Raw genomic sequence first — 19,236 nt, forward strand, 5'->3', positions numbered from 1 at the left:
AATTTCTTCCTGGTTCACATGTCTAAGCACATGCCACTGACCCAACCTGTGAGAGGCAGACACAAAGTGGTGTTGCAGGTGCAAACAGTTGTCTACTTTGACTGCTCTTCTAACTCCTCTCCTACGACAGAAATCACTGGCAATGCCAATTAAATCTCTATCAGCTGATTCTGGGGTGGTTCTAATGCACCTCTTTGTTCCCTCTTTGTTCCCTCTTTCCCTTTGTTCCCTCTTTGTTCTTTTTTTCTTTTCTCTCTCTTTTTTACTTTATTTTATTTTTTTGGTGGGCTTTGTGTCTGGCTTCTCTCACTTAACAAGGTTTATCCACGTGTAGCATGTATCAGAACTTCATCCCTTTTCATGACCTTAGTCATTTCAGGCAGCTATAACAAAATACCATAGACTGGGTGACTTAAACAACATTTATTTCTCATCGTTCTGAAGCCTGTGAAGTCCACGAAAAAGGGGGTAGCAGATTGGAGATTTGGTTCTTGGTGAGGGCCCTCTTGCTGACTTGCAGATGGCCAACTTCTCACTGGATCCTCACATGGCAGAGAGAAGATGCTTTAATGTCTTTTCCTTTCCTCATAAGGATACCAATCCTATTATGTGGGCTCCACTCTCATGAGCCCATGTAAACCTAATTACCTTCCAAAGACCTCCTCTCTTCATATCATCACATTGGGGGTAATGGCTTCAATATTTGAGTTGCGGTGGGGGGAGTAGGGGAGACAGAAACATTCAATCCATAACATGACCCAATAATATACCACTGTACAAACAATACTACGTTTCACTGATTCATTCGTTAGTTGACAAGCATTTGGGTTATTTCCACTTTTTGACTATTATGAATAATGCTGTTATGAACATTTGTGTACAAGTTTTTTGTGGCCACATGTTTCAATTCTCTTGAGTATATACCTAGGAGAGGAATTGCTAGTTCATATGGCAACTCCATGTTTAACCACTCAAGGAACTGCCAATCCGATTTCCCAAATGGCTGCACCATTTTACAATCCCATAAGCAATATACAAGGGTGCAATTTCTCCAAATCCTCACCAACACTTACTGTCTTTTTTATTATAACCATCCATCCTAGTGGGTGCGAAGTGGTATCTTGTGATTTTTGATTTGTATTTCCCTAATGTCTAATGATGTTGATCACCTTTTCTTGTGCTTATTGGTCATTTGTATATCTTCTTCAGAGAAATGTCTATTTGAACTCTTCATCCATTTTTAATTGGATTATTTGCCTTTTTATATTGAGTATAAGAGCTCTTTATATTTTAGATACAAGTCCCTTATCAGATATATGATTTGCAAATATTTTTTCCCTTTTTGGATTGTCTTTTTATCTTCTTGATAGTGTCCTTTGAAGCACAAAAGTGTTTTTTTTTTTTAATTTTGATGATAAATTGCTTTTTTAAAAAGTTTTTGGAGGTCTGGATCCAGAATAATGTTTTCCTAACACCTAATGAAAAGTTTCATAGAATTTTATAGCAGGTAGGAAGGTAATTCAGGTGTATAGTACAAGAAGAACAAGAGAGTTTAATTGATAATTAATTAAAGGGGAAAATATTTTGATGGGTAGAAAATTAAATTTCACATAGTTAATATATAAGAATAAAGGCTCTGTAATATATTTTTACTTCTTTTCCTATGTGTAAATGCACATAAAGCAGATTGAAAGGAGTTATTTTATAAACATAAGCCAGAGGAAAAGAATCTATGCTTGCCCCTAACACTAAGTGAAACTGAAGGGAAAACAGAGTTGTTTACTCAGGTAAATATGTTGGGGATCTATAAATGATGAATAGCTTTATTAAAGAAGTTATTAACTTTATATACTGAACTACTGCTAATGACATTTTAATAAAAGTTGCTTTTGAAATACTTTTCTGGTTAATCTCTCCACTCTCTTTGGAATCTTTGGTAGGTAAAAAAATAAGCTAAATTCACACCTGAAAATTTTAACAGTTTATGCAGAGCATACAAAGTTAACAGCTTATAAATTCTCCTTACCTCAAGAAAGGAAATGGGCAGAAGTAACCATGAACCACTACTGTAGTCGCTCCTGCTAAAATACTTCTCCAGTGTACTTTTAGCTATTCATTTCCTTCTTTTTTCGAGTTATAACAGACATATAACATTATATTAGTTTCAGGTGTACACATGATTCAGTATTTGTATATATTGCTAAACGATCACCACAATGTCTAATTAATATCTATCACCACACATAGTTACAAAAAGTTGTTTTCTTGTGATGAGAACTTAAGATCTACTCTCTTAGCAATTTTCAAATGTACAGTATAGTATTATTAACTATAGTCACCATGCTATACATTGCCAGGACTTATTTATTTTATAACTGGAAGTTTGTGCCTTTTGACCATCTTCATTCATTTCACCCACCCTCCACCACCCTGCTTCTTCCACCCACCAATCCATTCTCTGTATCTATGAGTTCAGTTATAAATTTTTTTTAGATTCTACATATAAGTGAAATTATATGGTATTTGCTTTCCTCTGACTTATTTCACTTAGCATAATGCCCTTAAGGTTCATTTGTGTTGTCACAAATGGCAAGATTTCATTCCTATTTATGGCTGAATAATATATAAATCACATTTTCTTTATCCATTCATTCATTGATGGACACAGTTGTTTCCATGTCTTGGCTATTATAAATAATGGGTGCACATATATCTTTTCAAGCTAGTGTTTCGTTTTCATCAGATAAATACCCAGAAGTGAAATTGCTGCATCATACTGTAGTTTCATTTTTAATTTTTTGAGGAACCTCCATATTATTTTCCATATTGGCTGCTCCAATTTACATTCCTACCAACAGTGCACAAGGATTCCCTTTTATTCATGTTCTCACCAATACTTGTTATTTGTTGTCTTTTTGATAATAGCCATTCTGACAGGTGTGAGGTGATATCTCATTGTGGTTTTGATTTGCATTTCCCTGATGATGAGTGATGTTAAGCACTTTTTCATGTACCTGTTGTCCCTTTGTATGTCTTCTTTGGAAAAATGTGCATTCACATCCTCTGCCCATTTTTTGATCAGATTGGTTTTTTGCTATTGAGTTGTATGAGTTCTTTATATATTTTGGATATTAACCCCTTATCAGGTATATGATTTTCAAATATCTTCTCTCATTTGGTAGGTTGTCTTTTCATTTTGTTGATGGTTTCCTTTTTTGTGCAAAACCTCTCTGCTCTTTAATGATGATATTAAACACCAAGATGGCACAATTTATGGACAAATATTTTTCATAATAAAAAGTATCCTTGGGCTTCCCTGGTGGCGCAGTGGTTGAGAATCTGCCTGCCAATGCAGGGGACACAGGTTCGAGCCCTGGTCTGGGAAGATCCCACATGCCGCGGAGCAACTAAGCCCGTGAGCCACAACTACTGAGCCTGCGCGTCTGGAGCCTGTGCTCCGCAACAAGAGAGGCCGCGATAGTGAGAGGCCCGCGCACCGCGATGAAGAGTGGCCCCCGCTTGCCACAACTAGAGAAAGCCCTCGCACAGAAACGAAGACCCAACACAGCCAAAAAACAAATAAATTAATTAATTTTAAAAAAAAGTATCCTTTGTATTGCTCCATTGTTGCAATAATATGAAATTTAATTTTGAGAAAGATGCACTTAGGTTTTGGTGGTACTTTCAAGAAAACACTAGTTCTCAAAAAATTTTGTTATTTCTAGTTATTCCCAGGAAAAATGCTGAAACATTAAATGAATCTAAATATTAAGGGCTCCATGTGAAGCCGCATGCTAAGCCTCAGCTCTTGTGAGGCTGTGTAACACCTTGATTTTAAACTTCTAGCCTCTGTGAGAGAATACATTTCTAGAGTTTTAAACCACCAAGTTTGTAGTACTTTGTTACAGCAGCCCTAGAGAAGAATACTCTAGCTAATAGTCTCCTCATTGTTCATGAAATACATAAACCTGTTTCCCACCTCCACACCTTTGCTTAACTAGTCCGTCACCCCAAATGTCATACCTTTCACCTTTCCACTTATCCTGCCTAGCCTTCGGGACCTCTCTCAGTCCTACTTATTCCAAGCAATTTTCTCCAGCTCTTCCTACCCACTTATGCTCTTAACTGTTCATCGCAATATATATTATATACACTCTTCTCGTACTACTTAAGGTTCTGTGTCTTGTTTCCCTAAACAAATTGAAAGTTCCATGAATGCAGATTCTTATGCTGCACTTACGTAACCTTAAACTTAGCAAGCACGAAGACATATTTAATTACTGCACAGCATTGGATAAACCAAGGTAATGGGCCTCACAGCTGTAGCACCACCGATATTAAGAACCACATCTCAGTGACCTTGCTGCAGACTCCGCCCCAGATTCCACACCTCACAGGCTGAACTGCTATAACCCAGTTAGAATGGAATGAATGAGAGCCCAGGTCATTCCCCTGTCGTGCTGCTCAGGGCTAAAATTCCACCCGAAAAGCTATTACTGTCACTTTGTCGTTGTTTTGTGAAATAAAAAGGGGATCTATGAAAGGTTACCACAGCAAAGCTATAATTCCTACAGCATTACAGTAATAGTGATATCGAAGATCTTTGATGCATTTAGGTTGCAGAGGTCTGAGGTTGCTGAGCTTGATATTAATCAAAGAGAAGACTAATAGTAAAATAAAATGAATGAAACAGACCTCAAGAAAAATCTTCCAATCTTCCTTTGTGATCCAAGCATGAAGGAAACATTTTCTCAAGAGTGGAATGGCCTTGAATGGATATTTGCAAATTATCTTTCTTTTCTTCCCTCTTTGTTCCCAGCCAATGGCTTTAGATAAACTCTGTTATCATCATATCTTCTTATGTACCTATTTTCAGGAGTCTCAGGTAAGAACCCATGACCCAACTCCTTGCAAAATGTAGGAAAGCTAACTTGCTGCAGGGAAGAACCTTGAATGCAGTTATGGACCAACTGTCAAAGATGCTGTTAGGACAAGGTACACACAAGACACTTCCTCCTCTGGCCTCTCTTGTTAATACAATATGAGTTATAATGGGACTAAGTGGGTGGGACTGGGAAGTTACATTATCAAGACAAAGTCTTCATGGAAGTTCCCCTCTCTGAGTCAGACTTGGGCCAGGACATTGCCTGCCTCCCATGGAATAGTGGAATCCACGTGATCAAAAAAATCTTAGGGATCTCCAAGCCAAGAAGTCATTGCCTCCCCTAAATTATCCCAGAATCCAAAGGGGAATGGCCACTAGATCCTGATGAAACAACTCTTTAACCTACCACCAAGACTAGCTGAGCAAAGATTTCACACCCAGCCACCATGAGTCCCATAGAGAGGACTCCACAATTCATTAACCCTCTTCTGCTATCCTCCCCACCACGGGTCACAGCCACTGGAGCTATAGAACTGCCACAGTGAGAGTTTTCCCTCTCTTCTATTTTATACTTGGTCAGCATGAATTCCTAGAAAAACTGAGTCTCAAAAGACTCTCACAATTTCTCCCTCTTTCCCTCCCTCTCCTTCTCTCACTCTCACTCTCTCTCTGTGTCTCACACACACACACACACACGCACGCACGCATGCATGCATTTGAAGGGCTTGGTTTGGCTCATTATTTCCTTTTCCATAATTTCCATTCATTCAATAGGTTACCAAGTATCAAAAAAAAAAAAAAAAAAAACTCTTCTAAGACACTGGGAAAAAAGCTTTGGCCTCATGGTGTGTCAATGTTTATGATATGCAGGGCCCTCTTGCTCTGTCTGTGGGTATAGCACACACACGCACAGAGCTGGCTAGATGGCTGACAGGCACGAATGCCACCAGCCACCACCTTGCTGGGCCTTCAGGCCTTCACAGTGAATTGTCTCTCAGGGACCTACAGTCTTTCCTCAAGTCTGATCTCTATTGTCAACACTCCAGGTCTACAAATAATTTTGTACATTCTAGAATAGTGGTTCTCAAACTGGTTGCATGTTAGAATCACCTGGAAAATTTTATTTAAAAGGTGATGCCTGCCCATCCTAGAGATTCTGGTTTGATTGGCTGGGAATGGTCTAGGATCAGTGGATTAGTCACCAGGAGGCTAGGATGTATGGCCCAGGTCAAGAGAACCTGGGGAGGTGGGGAGGGGGTCAGTGTTCCAGCCTCTTTTTCCAAAAGGCCCACAATCTCTATGTAAATTCATATTTGCAAATAGATTTGGGAGGAAAGTGAGATGCTGACTAATTCCTCTCACCATAGGGATTTTAACCCTCTCTGCCCACCTATTACAACTATTTCCCTTTCAATTATAGCCAAAAGCAAATATAAAGAATTTTGTTGTAAACAACATTGTTTCTCCTTCCATTTACTGCCTCAGTAGGAAGACGTAACTGTAGCCATTGCATTATTATAATAAAGAGAGAAAATACACCATTCCAAGTGACATTAGAATGTGTTGATCATGCAATCTTGTCCTCTATTCACTCATTTTTACCTAAATTCACAGCAGGAAAAGGGGTCATAATTTTCCTATTTTGTGCAACTATAGGCTATTTTAATAAGAAGCAAGCATAGATAATTATCTGAAAGGTCTTCTATTGTAAGAAGCAAATCACTTCTCCTAAAAATACTAGTAAATAACACCCTTATGTGACATATAGTCATAACCCTGCTCCAAGGGAGGACAAGGCCAATTTATCAGATTCTCATTTGCCTCATTAAATTCTCCACTCCTTTCAGAGCCTGCAATTTAATTGCAGAGAGAAGCTATAAATGACCCTGCAGAGTGCATGTGGAAGAATTAGCCATCATCTTTATTTATGAGTTATTCTAAACAAAGAAGCTAGCAAATATGAACACAGTCGATATCTCCCAGGCCACACCAACCGGGCGTAAAAATAGGGTCACATATGTTATAAACAGGAGTTGTTGATTTTGTTCTCCATCAACTCTGCCAAAACTCTGGTCCCCTCAAAATAACTCTCAAAGAATTCTGGGAGTCTTAAGGGGCTACAGGAACTAAGGCTTGTATTTGCTATGGATGTCTGCCCTTTTCCTCTGTCCTGCTCAAGCTCACTAAAGTGAAAGTGTCTCAGACGTAGAGAACAAACGTATGGACACCAAGGGGGGAAAGCGGCAATGGGATGATTTGGGAGACTGGGATTGACATATATACACTAATACGTATGAAATAGATAACTAATGAGAACCTGCTGTATAGCACAGGGAACTCCACTTCGCTGCGCAGTAGAAACTAACACAACATTGTAAAACAACTATACCCCAATAAAAAATAAATTAACTAAATAAATAAAGTGAAAGTGTCTGTTTTGGAGGACTCCAGAGTTGTGAGCTACACCATCACCACCTTTATGCCTGGAGTGGCTGCTATTACACAGCCAATGCTGACTGACACAGTCTATACCCGTGGAGTTTTCTCTTTTGACTCTTTCTTGGAGTCACCTTATCTTAGGACTTAAGTGTGACTCCATGACTCTGAGCTGGAGAACTATATGGATGAAAGGCATTTACTCTGTTTAAGATCATCCCTCCTCTCTGGCTTTGCACCATTCTCCCAGAATCAAGCATTTTTGTCTTCATTTTCTCCTATGAAATTTTTTATTGGAGACTCTTCAGTTTACCTATTCACCCCTCCCCACCCCTAGTCCTCCAGATGTATTCATTCATTCATTCACTCAACAGTTAGGCACTGTTGAGGATACAACGATGGGCTGGACAGGTACAGTCTTCTCCTCATAGACCAAGTGCCATAAGCAGGTTCTCTGGTGGGGAAGTTGAGGATGCTGTGAGCACGCAAAGGACAGGCGCTTCCTCCCATATGTGTGTAGTCAAGCAATGGTTCTCAGAGGAAAGAAACGGCCTCAGAACGGAAACTAAAAGAAGGATTAGGAGCTGGGCAGGCAAGGCAGGGCAAGAGCCAGGGCGCAGAGAGAGAGTACTTGGAGGTGGGACAAGGAAGGGGCAACTCCAGACATAAAGAGCATCATGTACAAAGTCTCAGAGGTTAGGTAGAACATTGAAAATTCCAAAGATAATCCCAGAAGACTCACTTCCATCAGAAGTTTTACCTTTCTGCACCAATAACTTGTAATCAGAAAGGGGAAAAAACAGCTGATTGGGCTTGCTCTTCTGAGTGGTTTTTTTTGAGGTGTTAATTAAGTAGGGACAGGCTCTGAAGTCAGATGGAAATAGAGTTGCCAGATAAACTACAGAATGCCCAGATAAATTTGAATTTCAGATGTTATATATATATACGTATATACGTATATATATATATATATATATATATATATATTCAAAAAATAAAAAATAATTTTTAGTACAAATATCTCAAATATTGCACGGTATATACTAAAAGTTATTTGTTGTTTATCTGGAATTCTAATTTAACTGGATGTACTATATTTTTATTTGCTAAATCTGGCAACCATAGACCATGAAAATGACCAAAAACTTGGTCACATTCACTGGAAAATCAATTGGAAAAAGAAGAGATAAGATTACAAAAGCAGACATCAATGGTAAAAACATAAAAAGAAAAATGCAACTCACAGAAAAAAAGATTACAGCAGGTCAAGCAAATTTCCTTGTCTGAATTCTAAATAACTAAAACCCACAGAGAATGTCTTACAATAGCATATAGAGGGTTCTTTGCCACAAGCACTTTGTAAGAGCAGGATTGCAGAGGAAGGACCGCTAAGACTGAGTCCCCAACTCACTAGTAATTATCAGTCCAGCCAATGAAACTGATACCAACAGAAAAGAGACCTGCAGTCATCAAACAGCAGGGTCAGCCATCCTTGGACTCCCGGTCACACACAGACAAGGTGGTGACCGCATCGTGGTTCTTGAGAATTCTGGTGGATGAAAGCACATCTAAATGCATGTGTGTTTGTCTTCTGGCAGCTCATTATAATAGAGCCTTGTGCCCATGTCTTGTGGTCCAGTCTCAATACATAGGCCCCACCTCTGACTCTGAAGGAAATGGATGAGAAACAGCATGTCCACTGGGAGGAGGAAAGTTTACAACAGTAGAAAACAAACAAAATAGACCAGGAATGGGGAGCAAAAAGGATTTCTGCTTTCTTAGTCCTGATATGAAGAACAGTAGTGTTTGATGAAGAAATTAAATGGGAAGAATAAATAAATTTATTTATTCATAAATAAATTTTCCATAGATAGGCTTGTAGCAAACCTGAGTTTTTAATGGACACAAGAGAAAGACTGAAGATAGAATATTTTTCTTCTGTTGCAACTTGAATAAATTGTTGACCTTAAGTGGAAATACACTAAGTTTGAGGGCAGATGAGAACAAAACCAATAAATTTCATAGGACTGTAGTGAACACCAGATGGTGAAAAAGAGTCTTACCAAACCAGACATCTGCTTTCATCTCTAAGAGACAAGAGAGATGTATAAAATATTTTTAAAGGATACCAAAAAAAGAGGCATTAGAGATGACAGAGTGCAAAGGCGCAGCCTCAGATTTCAAATCGAGAGGTACCCGCATGGTCATTTGTCCATATATTCCTTACCCCCAGCCTTCTGCCCCAGACTCCTGAGCTTCCACAGTACCTGGTAGTCTCAGTTCTTCACATTCAATCCCAATCTGAAATTATAGTCTAGAGTCCAGCTTTGAACTATTCAAAGCTGAAATGCCTAAAACCCCCTCTTCCTATTCCCTACCCCTTTCAATCCATCCTCCCCTGCAATAAAACTAAGTATACTCATTCCAGGTTCCAAGATGGAGACAGCCTCTTCTTTCCAGAAGCAGGCACAGCAGTGGGGTGGGTCATGTAGGTTGATCTTCCCACCCAGTTCTTTACATCAAGTTAAAATAAAAGTTTTCACTCATGAGGTTCATATGTTACACTAGACTTGAATATATATGTTGCATTTTTTTTTGCAATTAAAAAGTAGGGTTATTTGGAGACATTCCAAAACATATAACCAAAAAAAAGGAAAGTTATGCTTTGCTTGTATGAAACAATGTACAAAAGAGGTGAGCCATGTTAAAAATAATCTCAGTTGGATGTTCTTATGAACCAAAGCTTCATTAGAAACCATGCTTTCAGATCAAATCATCTGCTGCAAAGTGAACACAGCCTTAAAACAGGTGGTTAATTCCTATTCTTTCTTTTTTTTTAAGAAATAGTTTTCTTATTTCAAAAATAATATCAAGGGACTTCCCTGGCGGCCCAGTGGTTAAGACTCCACACTCCCAATGCAGGGGGCACGGGTTCAATCCCTGGTTGGGTAACTAAGATCCCACATGCCCTGTGGTGCAGCCAAAAAATAAATAAATAAATAAATAAAAATTAAAAAACAAAAACAAAACAATATCAAAAGTTTGGGAAACCAAAAGCACAAAGAAAATTTAAATCACCCATAATCCTATCACTTAGAAGTAACTACTATTAATTTACATGTTGTTATTTAGCCTCCTAGTCTTTGTTCTGTATTTACATAATGTTATTATAAAAATGAAATCATCCTGTGCTTATTGTTTAGTAACAACTTTACCAATAAACATATACAGGCAACATGCTTACATCATTAAATATTCTTCTAAAACACATAGGTAATTTTTTTTATTGAAGTATAGTTGATTTACAATGTGTTAGTTTCAGGTGTACAACAAAGTGATTCAGTTATACATACTTCTTTAGATTCTTTTCCACTATAGGTTATTACAAGATATTGAGTATAGTTCCCTGTGCTATACGGTAGGTCCTTGTTGTTTATCTATTTTATATGTAGTAGTGTATATCTTTTAATCAAGCACCGTAAAATATTGCACACTGAACGTAAGTGAAAAGGCACTAAATTTGAGAAGAGATGAGAACAAAACAATAAATTGATTTTGTCTTACAGACGTGCCTTAATTTATTTAACCAATCCTCCTCATTTACCAAGAATTTAGATTATTCCCCACACCAGTTCCCTCGCTCTCGCTCTCTCTTCTCTCCCCATTAGCAATAATAAATATGACATCCTTGTAGCTAACCTTTTTGCACATCTAGTTATTTCCTTGAGATAAACTCCTAGAAGTGTAAGTGCTGGGTCAAAGGGAATTTACTATGCTTCCTGAACCAAATGTTTCTGTTTTCCTCCTGAATTTTTCTAGAATTAAGCAAGATCTCCACGTGGGCCATTTTGGTGATATATGCAGTTTACAAGCATATTTCTTCTTGCATAATTCATTTACAATTTCTAACTTCATTCTACCAAGTGGCAGATGTTAAACACATGTCTATTAAATTTTTTAAAAAATCAGTCACCGTAACTTTCTTATGCTGACAGCTCCAGTCATTTCCAGTTCATTAAACTGTATCGCAAAATTAAATCAATTCATGAAAGCAACTAAACCTTGTAAAAGCAAGAAAGAGCTCATTTCTGTCCAAAGTAGTATAGAGAACTGTATTACTCTTAAATCTGAAGTCAGTGCAGGCACACACAACAATATGAATAAATCAATAGGCATTGTGCTGAGCAGATGAAGCCAGACACAAAAGAGCACATATTTATGATTCTGTTTATGTAAAGTTCAAGACTAAGCAGAACTAATAGAGAGGGAGAGAAGTCAAAATAGTGGTGACCTCTTGAGGTCATGGAAGATGACTGACTGGGAAGCAGCCCAAGGGAGCCTTCTTGGGTCCTGGAGATATTCTATCTATTGGTCTGGATGACAGCTGCACAGGTATGTGGAAGAAACTATTGAAATGTACATATAAAAAATTGAACAATATATTTAAAATTTGTGTACTTTTACTTTATGTACTTTGCTGTTGTATGTTGTCCTTTGATTTTTTTAAAAACTCCAAAAAAATCAAGTTCTAAATCAGTGGTTTATGTATTCATTTCCTAGGGCTGTCATAACAAAGTACCACAACCGGTCATCCTAAAACAACAGAATTTTCTTCTCTCACCGTCCTGGAATCCACGAGCTGAAAACAAGATGTCAGCAAGGCCATGCTCCCTCTAAAACCTGTAGGGGGAACTCCTTCCTTGCCTCTTCCTAGCTTCTGGTGGTTTGCCAGCAATCTTTGGCATCCCTTGACGTACAGATGCATCACTCCAATTCTGTCTTCATATGATGTCCTCGCTGTGTCTCTTGTCTTCACATGGCCGTATTCTTATAAGGACACCAATCATATTGAATTAGGGGCCCACTCTTCCCATTTGACCTCAACTAATTACATTTGCACCAGCCCTATTTTCAAATAAGGTCACATTCTGAGGTACTGGGGGTTAGGACTTCAACATACAATTGGGAGGGACATGATTCAACCCATAAAAGTTTACACTCTTCTTTTACATTTTCTTCCAAAAATTTAAGTTCTGCAAAAGGAACCAAAATGAAGGAAATGGTGTCTGGAAGGTTTTATATCAGTCAGCAGTAAATAAACTATTTGCAAGGAGATTCCTCAGAAAATCCTCAGTCAGGGCTACAGATCTGTTCTTAGTTTCCAGAGTATGTATCAGAGGGAGGGAAGACACTTGTGAAAAATTACACAAGGGGAATTTGAAGATATGAAGAAAGAGCTCACAGGCATAGCAATTCAGTGCAGTACTTCTGAAATACTAAGATATGTTATGGTTCTTTGTTGTCCCAGTATCCAGCCAGCTGGCTGCCTCAAGGAAAGTTTTTTGGCAGCACAGAAAACAGCAGTAGAGAGTCAGCCTCTCTGGGTTTTGCATTCCAGAGTGAGAAGAAGATTAGGTGTGTAGCCACAATACCTTGGGCAAAAATTTGGAGGCAGAATCTCATCCCTGCCCCTTAGATGTGAGAAGGATTCTTTTGGCATTGGGATGGAAGAAAAAAGAGAAAGGGGGCTTACTTTCTGATTCCTGGTAGACCCACTCAGGTTGGGAGGGGGTCAGATGCCAGTGAGGGAAAAACTGCAGCAGAAAAGACCATGGACAGCCTCACAGGTATTTCTGTCCCAGGTGTGGCCCAGCATCAGCAGAGGGCCCAGGGCCATGTGAACAGCTAAGGGTCACCTCAACAGAGACCTACAAAAGCCAAGAATTGAAGGGGCTTCTTGCCCAACACGCAGCAACAAAAAAAGTGATTCATTAAATTGATTACTAAATCTGACATAGTTTGTCCCCATTTATAAGACATTTCAAATAAATAAATGCACAAATCAGAAAAATACATCCCTTGTCAGACCACAGATTTCAATTTTGGGTTCAGAGATCATAGTCACCAAAAAAATCCAGCAAAAGGGAAAATTATTCAGTGTTTCTAAGAGCACCAAGAAGGATAGGAACTAAAATTGAATTAGAGCTGAAACTTGGAACCGATGATTCAACTTTTATCAACTGTTCAGTTCATATCTAAAGAAGAAGAAACAAAAAGTATCTGGCATGCTGTCCAGGATATAAGAGCATAAAAGGAACTCAGACCAACAAGAGCTGGTCAGTCTTGCCCACAGAAATGAAACTGGCAGAAGAAAGCAATAGATGGGAAGCAAAGCGAGATCCGTGAAAAGGATTCCAATGGTACCTGGGCATGCTTCTCTTAAATCCATCTGCCAGTATTATCTTAACCATGAGCGGCTCCCCAGCTGTAAAAAATGTACTCTGCTAACAAAACCACTTTTAGAAGAACATCAACCAAAAGCAGATGTATTTATACATACACAAATTGATGCTGTCTTTGCAGACAGGACTGGCCTGTATCCATTTGATATGTTCATTGTTAAATAGTTCTACCTACCCATTTTAGCAACACTGAGTATTTCTGCCTTTCACCTGACCTCTTAGATGACCGTGATTTCTGAACCAAATTCGGAAAGTCTGATCTGACAAGGGAGACTTTTTTTTCTGATCTGTGAATTTATTTGTGTAATGTATATATATTTATAGTCTTATAAATGAGGATCAATTATGTCAGATTTAATTAGAGGTTTATTCATTTTACTGAAAAGAATAAAATTACATGAAACTGAGTCTTGGCAAGAAAATCCAGGACATATGGTCATCAGACGAGGAAAACTGGGCTTTGTAGAGGAGAGAGCAACAATCATCTGGAAACTGTCCCTTGTTTCTGGCAGCAGAGGAATTTACCTCCAGAAAATTGATCACTCTGTGAGTGCAAGGTCCAGCTTGGCCTCACGTGCCAAGGAAGACCTAACTATCATCTGGTGATGATAATGAGAAAAGAATGATTCCAAAAAAAAAAAAAAAAAAAAAAAAAGAATGATTCCACAGGCTGAAGCAAAGCATGTGCTCGGATCCAATTTCCTTTGACTGCATTCAGACAGTCCCTGGTCTACTGTCAGCAGGCCCCTATGTGCTCCTTTCCAACCTAAGCATACCTGTGCTGCTCCATGGATGTCTGAGGTCTCTTTCCAACAGACCTAACCACGAGATGGACTTTCCTGCATGTTTGCCGATTCTGTTAGTTACATCTCGTGCTTTGCATCTCAAATTAATTCATCAGCAGATGAATATTTTGGCCAGAGCAAAAACAGTGAATATTTCCATTTCTAAAAAATCATTACAGAAAATAAAAATTACTTCCATTCATTGATTATTCTCCACCATGGACCTATACATTTAATCTTTAAAATAAATAAGCTGATAGCTTGGTTGAGGGTAAAAGTACGACAGTTCTGAAATCATGAAAAAAAAATAAGTGAAATTGATTCTTCTGACACTATGCAGGAGACCTGACATCTAATAAAACACGCTCTTCTATAGATGAGGACCTTGACTCACAAAGCGCTTAAGGCAGCAGCTCTCAAACTGAACGTGTATCAGAATCTCCTAGGACGTGTCAACTCCAGCATCAGAGATTGCTGCAGTGGGTCTGGACGGGAGGGCCAGGAATCTGCCTGCAGGAGGGTATAACCTACATATTTAACAATCACCCCAAGTGATTCTGTTGCAGGTGGTATCTAGAATGCACTACGAAAAGATATTTAAACCACCCCCAGAGTCATGAAAACAAAACCAGCAGAGTCTCAGCTTAGAATCTGGGGACTGAGATGAGGGATAAGGAAGGTGTCCGGGCTCTTGGGCCTGACTCTCCCTCCTCTGCCCTGCTCCTCACTGTCAGGCTGCCCTTGCACTTGCCCTGAAAGCTATCTAAGTTAAGATTATATTGGAATTAAAATTTGAGCGACATGGTGCAATATATACTTTAATGTATACCACTAGATTATTATGCCCCCATAATAAACATCAGGTAATTTTATTACCTTTATATCACAGGAGATTGAAATGATGCTCAAAAGAGTTAACTGTCCAAAATCACATAGCAGGAAAGTAGAAGAGCCAGACACAAACTTACCCTGTAGGCACACAATCCTACTGCTTCCCTGAAGGGTCCAAGTGGGATGAATCAGCTTTTCCTACTTAAAAGTTTGCCACCATCAAGTGGCTCCTATTTCTCTCCTAGTCCTTCCATCAGTCAGTTAGTGACATTTATTTGGCACCCACTGTCTTCAGAAGGCCAAATACAGGAACTCAAAGGCCCCCAATTGCTCTTACAGGAGCTCAGGACACTCTAAGGCCTGAGAGTACTTTTCATTTTACCAGTTGACTTTTTCACTTCTGCAGGAGCACATCTGGCCTTCTGGATAGAGCTAATAGTGGGTTATAATAAAACTTTTTTCCAAATTGCTTCCTGATTTGTATTCAGTTTTTAAAGCACAACATGGTTTGGAGTATTTAACTTTTACTAAAAGCAGAACTGGGAATTCTCTTGAAAATAGAACTGCCACTTGTAACTTAAGCCCCAATGCAAAATCCAGAGCCTTTAGAACTGACTACTGAGTGACCTCAAATTTGAGAGAAAAGATATTCTGTACCCTTGAGGCACAAATGCCCTCTCAACGGCCAATCCTGTTACCCTCAGCCATCAATCCAGTACCACCCCCTTCCTGTGGGTATAAAAAGACAGTTGGGAAGGAGTGGGAATTTTCTAGAAGTCTATGGAGAGGTTTTTTGGTTTTTCCTCCCCTTCCTTGAGAGGCAGGAGCAGTATTGCTAAAAGTGAATGTCTTGTAATACGAGGATTAACCTCAGCAGTTTTCACACTGTGGGCCCCTGGCTGTCTCCTAAACATTTTCAGGGGGTTCTCAAGGTCAAAACTCGTTTCATAAGAATCGTAAGATATTACTTGCCTTCTCACTGTTTTGATTTTTGCACAGATAGTACGAAAGCAGTGGAGAGTAAAACCCACGGGTGCCTTAGCATGAATCAAGGCAGTGGCACCAAACTTAATCATTGTATTCTTAACCTCCACCACTCACAGTTAGAAGGAGAAAAATGATACCCACAAGGATGTCCAGGATGAAGTAGTAAAAGTTATTAATTTTATTATACCCTGTCACTTGATTACCTGTCTTCTTAATATCCTGCCAAGAAAATGAAGGGAAGTACACGTAAAGCACTTCAGCTGCATACTGAATACCCTGTTGTCTTCAGGAAAAGTATTATGTGATAGAGTTGTGAGCTGAGGTAGCTGCTCTTTTCATGGAATACTGTATTAGTTTCCTATTGTTGCTATAACAAAATGCCACAAACTTAGAACAACACAAATTTACTATCTTACATTTCTGGAGGGCAGTAGTCTGATGTAGATCTCACTGGGCTCAAGGTGTCAGCAGTAAATTCCCTCTGGAAGCTCTAAGAAAAAAATCCCTTTTTTTGTTTTTTTGGGAGGCCTTTTCCAGCTTGCAGAATCCATCTGCTTTCTTCAGCTCATGGCTTCTTCTTCTAATTTCAAAGCCAGCAGGAAAGCATCTCCAAATTCCCTGCCTCCCTCATTCACCTATAAGGACCTCTGTGATTACACTGGGCCCAGCCTGGTCATCCAGGACAGTCGCCCTGTCTTCAAATTCTTACCTGAATCACGTCTTCAATGTCTCTTTCGCTAGCAAAGTAACATATTCACAGGTTCCAGGGATTAGGACACAGACCTCTTTGGTGGACCATTATTCTGCTTTCCGTAAACATTATTTTTACTTGAAAGAATGAATAATAGACAAACTATCATTTTTCAGACTTGGGTATTTGGCAGATACTTTCTCAAAATCAGTAAAGTAAGCCTGTCACTTCTAGGAAAACAGCTCATAGTATTTGTTACCAAAAATAAAATTCAAGTTCTCAAGTGAAAATTAAAATTTTGGAAAATTTGTGTCTACCACAATGAACTTGATAACTTCCTGATACTTAAGGACTTTTCTAATGAGATTGGTATGTGATACTTTGGATATTGCATAATGAAATATGTTCACAGTTGGAAGATCTGATTAGGTGAACCAATATTTTTCAAATAGTCACTGCATATTATGAAATCATGCATGGGTTAATGATTATTCAATGTGCAAGAGGGATCAATGGATTTTAATGCAACATAGTATGAAAAGTTTGTTGATACGGTTTTAAATTCCACATTGCAACCAACCTCTAAGAAACTACCACTTTCAAATTTTGGTATAGTATTTAAGAAGATTACTCACGTCTGTAATAACCTATATGGGAAAAGAATCTGAAAAAGAATAGGTATATGTATAACTAAATCACTTTGTTGTACACCTGAAACTAACACAACATTATAAATCAAATATACTCCAATATAAAAGATAAATAAAAAAGAAAAAAAAAGAAGACTACTCACAATTACCTGAAGACACTATCAGAATATTCCTCCCTTTCCAACTGTGTATCTGTGTCATGCCAGATTTTTTTTTATATCTCAATTTTAAAAAGATCACAACTTTAAAGACTAAATGGAGAATATTAGAATCCAGTTATAATCTATTAAGCCAGGCACTAAAGATATTTGCAAAAATGAAAAACAATGCTACTCTTCTCATTGACACTTGTTTGGGAAAATATAGTTATTTTTCATTAAAAATAATTAAGTTGATATGTAATGGGTTTATCATTGTTATTTTTAAATGAATTAATAAATATTTTTCAATTTCTCAGTTGTAATTTCTAGCATGGTAAATATTGAGAGCTATAATTCACATAAACAAAAGACATTCAGAGTCCTCAATAATTTTAAGAGAATAAAGTGGTCCTGACACCAAGAACCATTCATCTACCCTAAACCTACCATAGCAAGAAACAGAAGTGAAGAGATGATAGGGTAGAGCGGAGCCGCAGTGAACCCTAATAATGATTTCAAGTGACCCTGAGTAATGTAACTTACACCATCTTCTCAATGCCCTGTCCCCAGGGAGATGGGAACAAGCACAAGGCAGTTGAAGGGGGTTGAAGAGGTGTAGGCAGGACACAGTGCAGTAAGCATCCCCCTACCAAACCCTGGGAGAATAGAGTCATGTTCCCCCACGAGGGCACCAGCACCTGTGACACCTGCCACATAGAAGGCATCAGCACTGGTCCAGGGAAAGGCAAAGTCAACCAACACAGTGTGATATTTGTCCCTTTCCTTTCCTTTTATCAGGGTCCCAATCCACCTGAGGAGCTAGGGAATCAGAAGGAGAAGGGGGAAATCCAGAAGGAGAAGGGGGAAATCCAGAAGGAGAAGGGGGAAATCCAGAAGAAGATCACACACCGTCAAAATGAGAAGGGTACTGGACTAGAAAGAAAGACCAAGACCCATCCCACCTCAAGTTCCTCCAGCCACAAATCTGGCTAGTAATGGAGGAGACTGAAACTTTAAAATTAGAACTTTGAATCTGATAGATTCTCACTAACCAAAGGATCTGGAAAGTTAATGATCTATCCAATATATCAGGAAGGAATCTGTTACTCAGAGGGTGTAAAGTTAGGGAACAGTCCCCAAAACCACTGTCACTTAAGGCACCAACTGCAAGTTCAGGGATCCCCAAGACTACCTCAGATTCAATAATTGACTAGAAGGACTCAAAAAACTCACTGAAAGCTGTTATACACATGGTTTTGTTTTGTTACAGTCTTACTGTGTTAATGCAGATTAAAATAGCATTTTAATAGCTATTGAATAGATGCATGGGACAGAGTCCAGGAAAGCTCCACACACAGAGCTTCCAGTTGTCCCCTCCAGTGCATTCACGGACAACATTAACTTTCCCATTAATAATGTGTGACAATACACACTGAGTATTACCAACAGGGAAGCTCACCCAAACCTTGGTATCCAGAGCCTTTACTGAGGCTCACATGGCTGACCTCCACCTCCAGCCCCTCTCGAGAGTGAGCTGATACCACACGACCCAAAGTCCCCACCACAAACCACATTGTTAGACTATCTGG

The sequence above is a fragment of the Eubalaena glacialis genome, chromosome 6 (genome assembly GCF_028564815.1).
Source record: "Eubalaena glacialis isolate mEubGla1 chromosome 6, mEubGla1.1.hap2.+ XY, whole genome shotgun sequence".
Lineage (NCBI taxonomy): Eukaryota > Metazoa > Chordata > Mammalia > Artiodactyla > Balaenidae > Eubalaena > Eubalaena glacialis.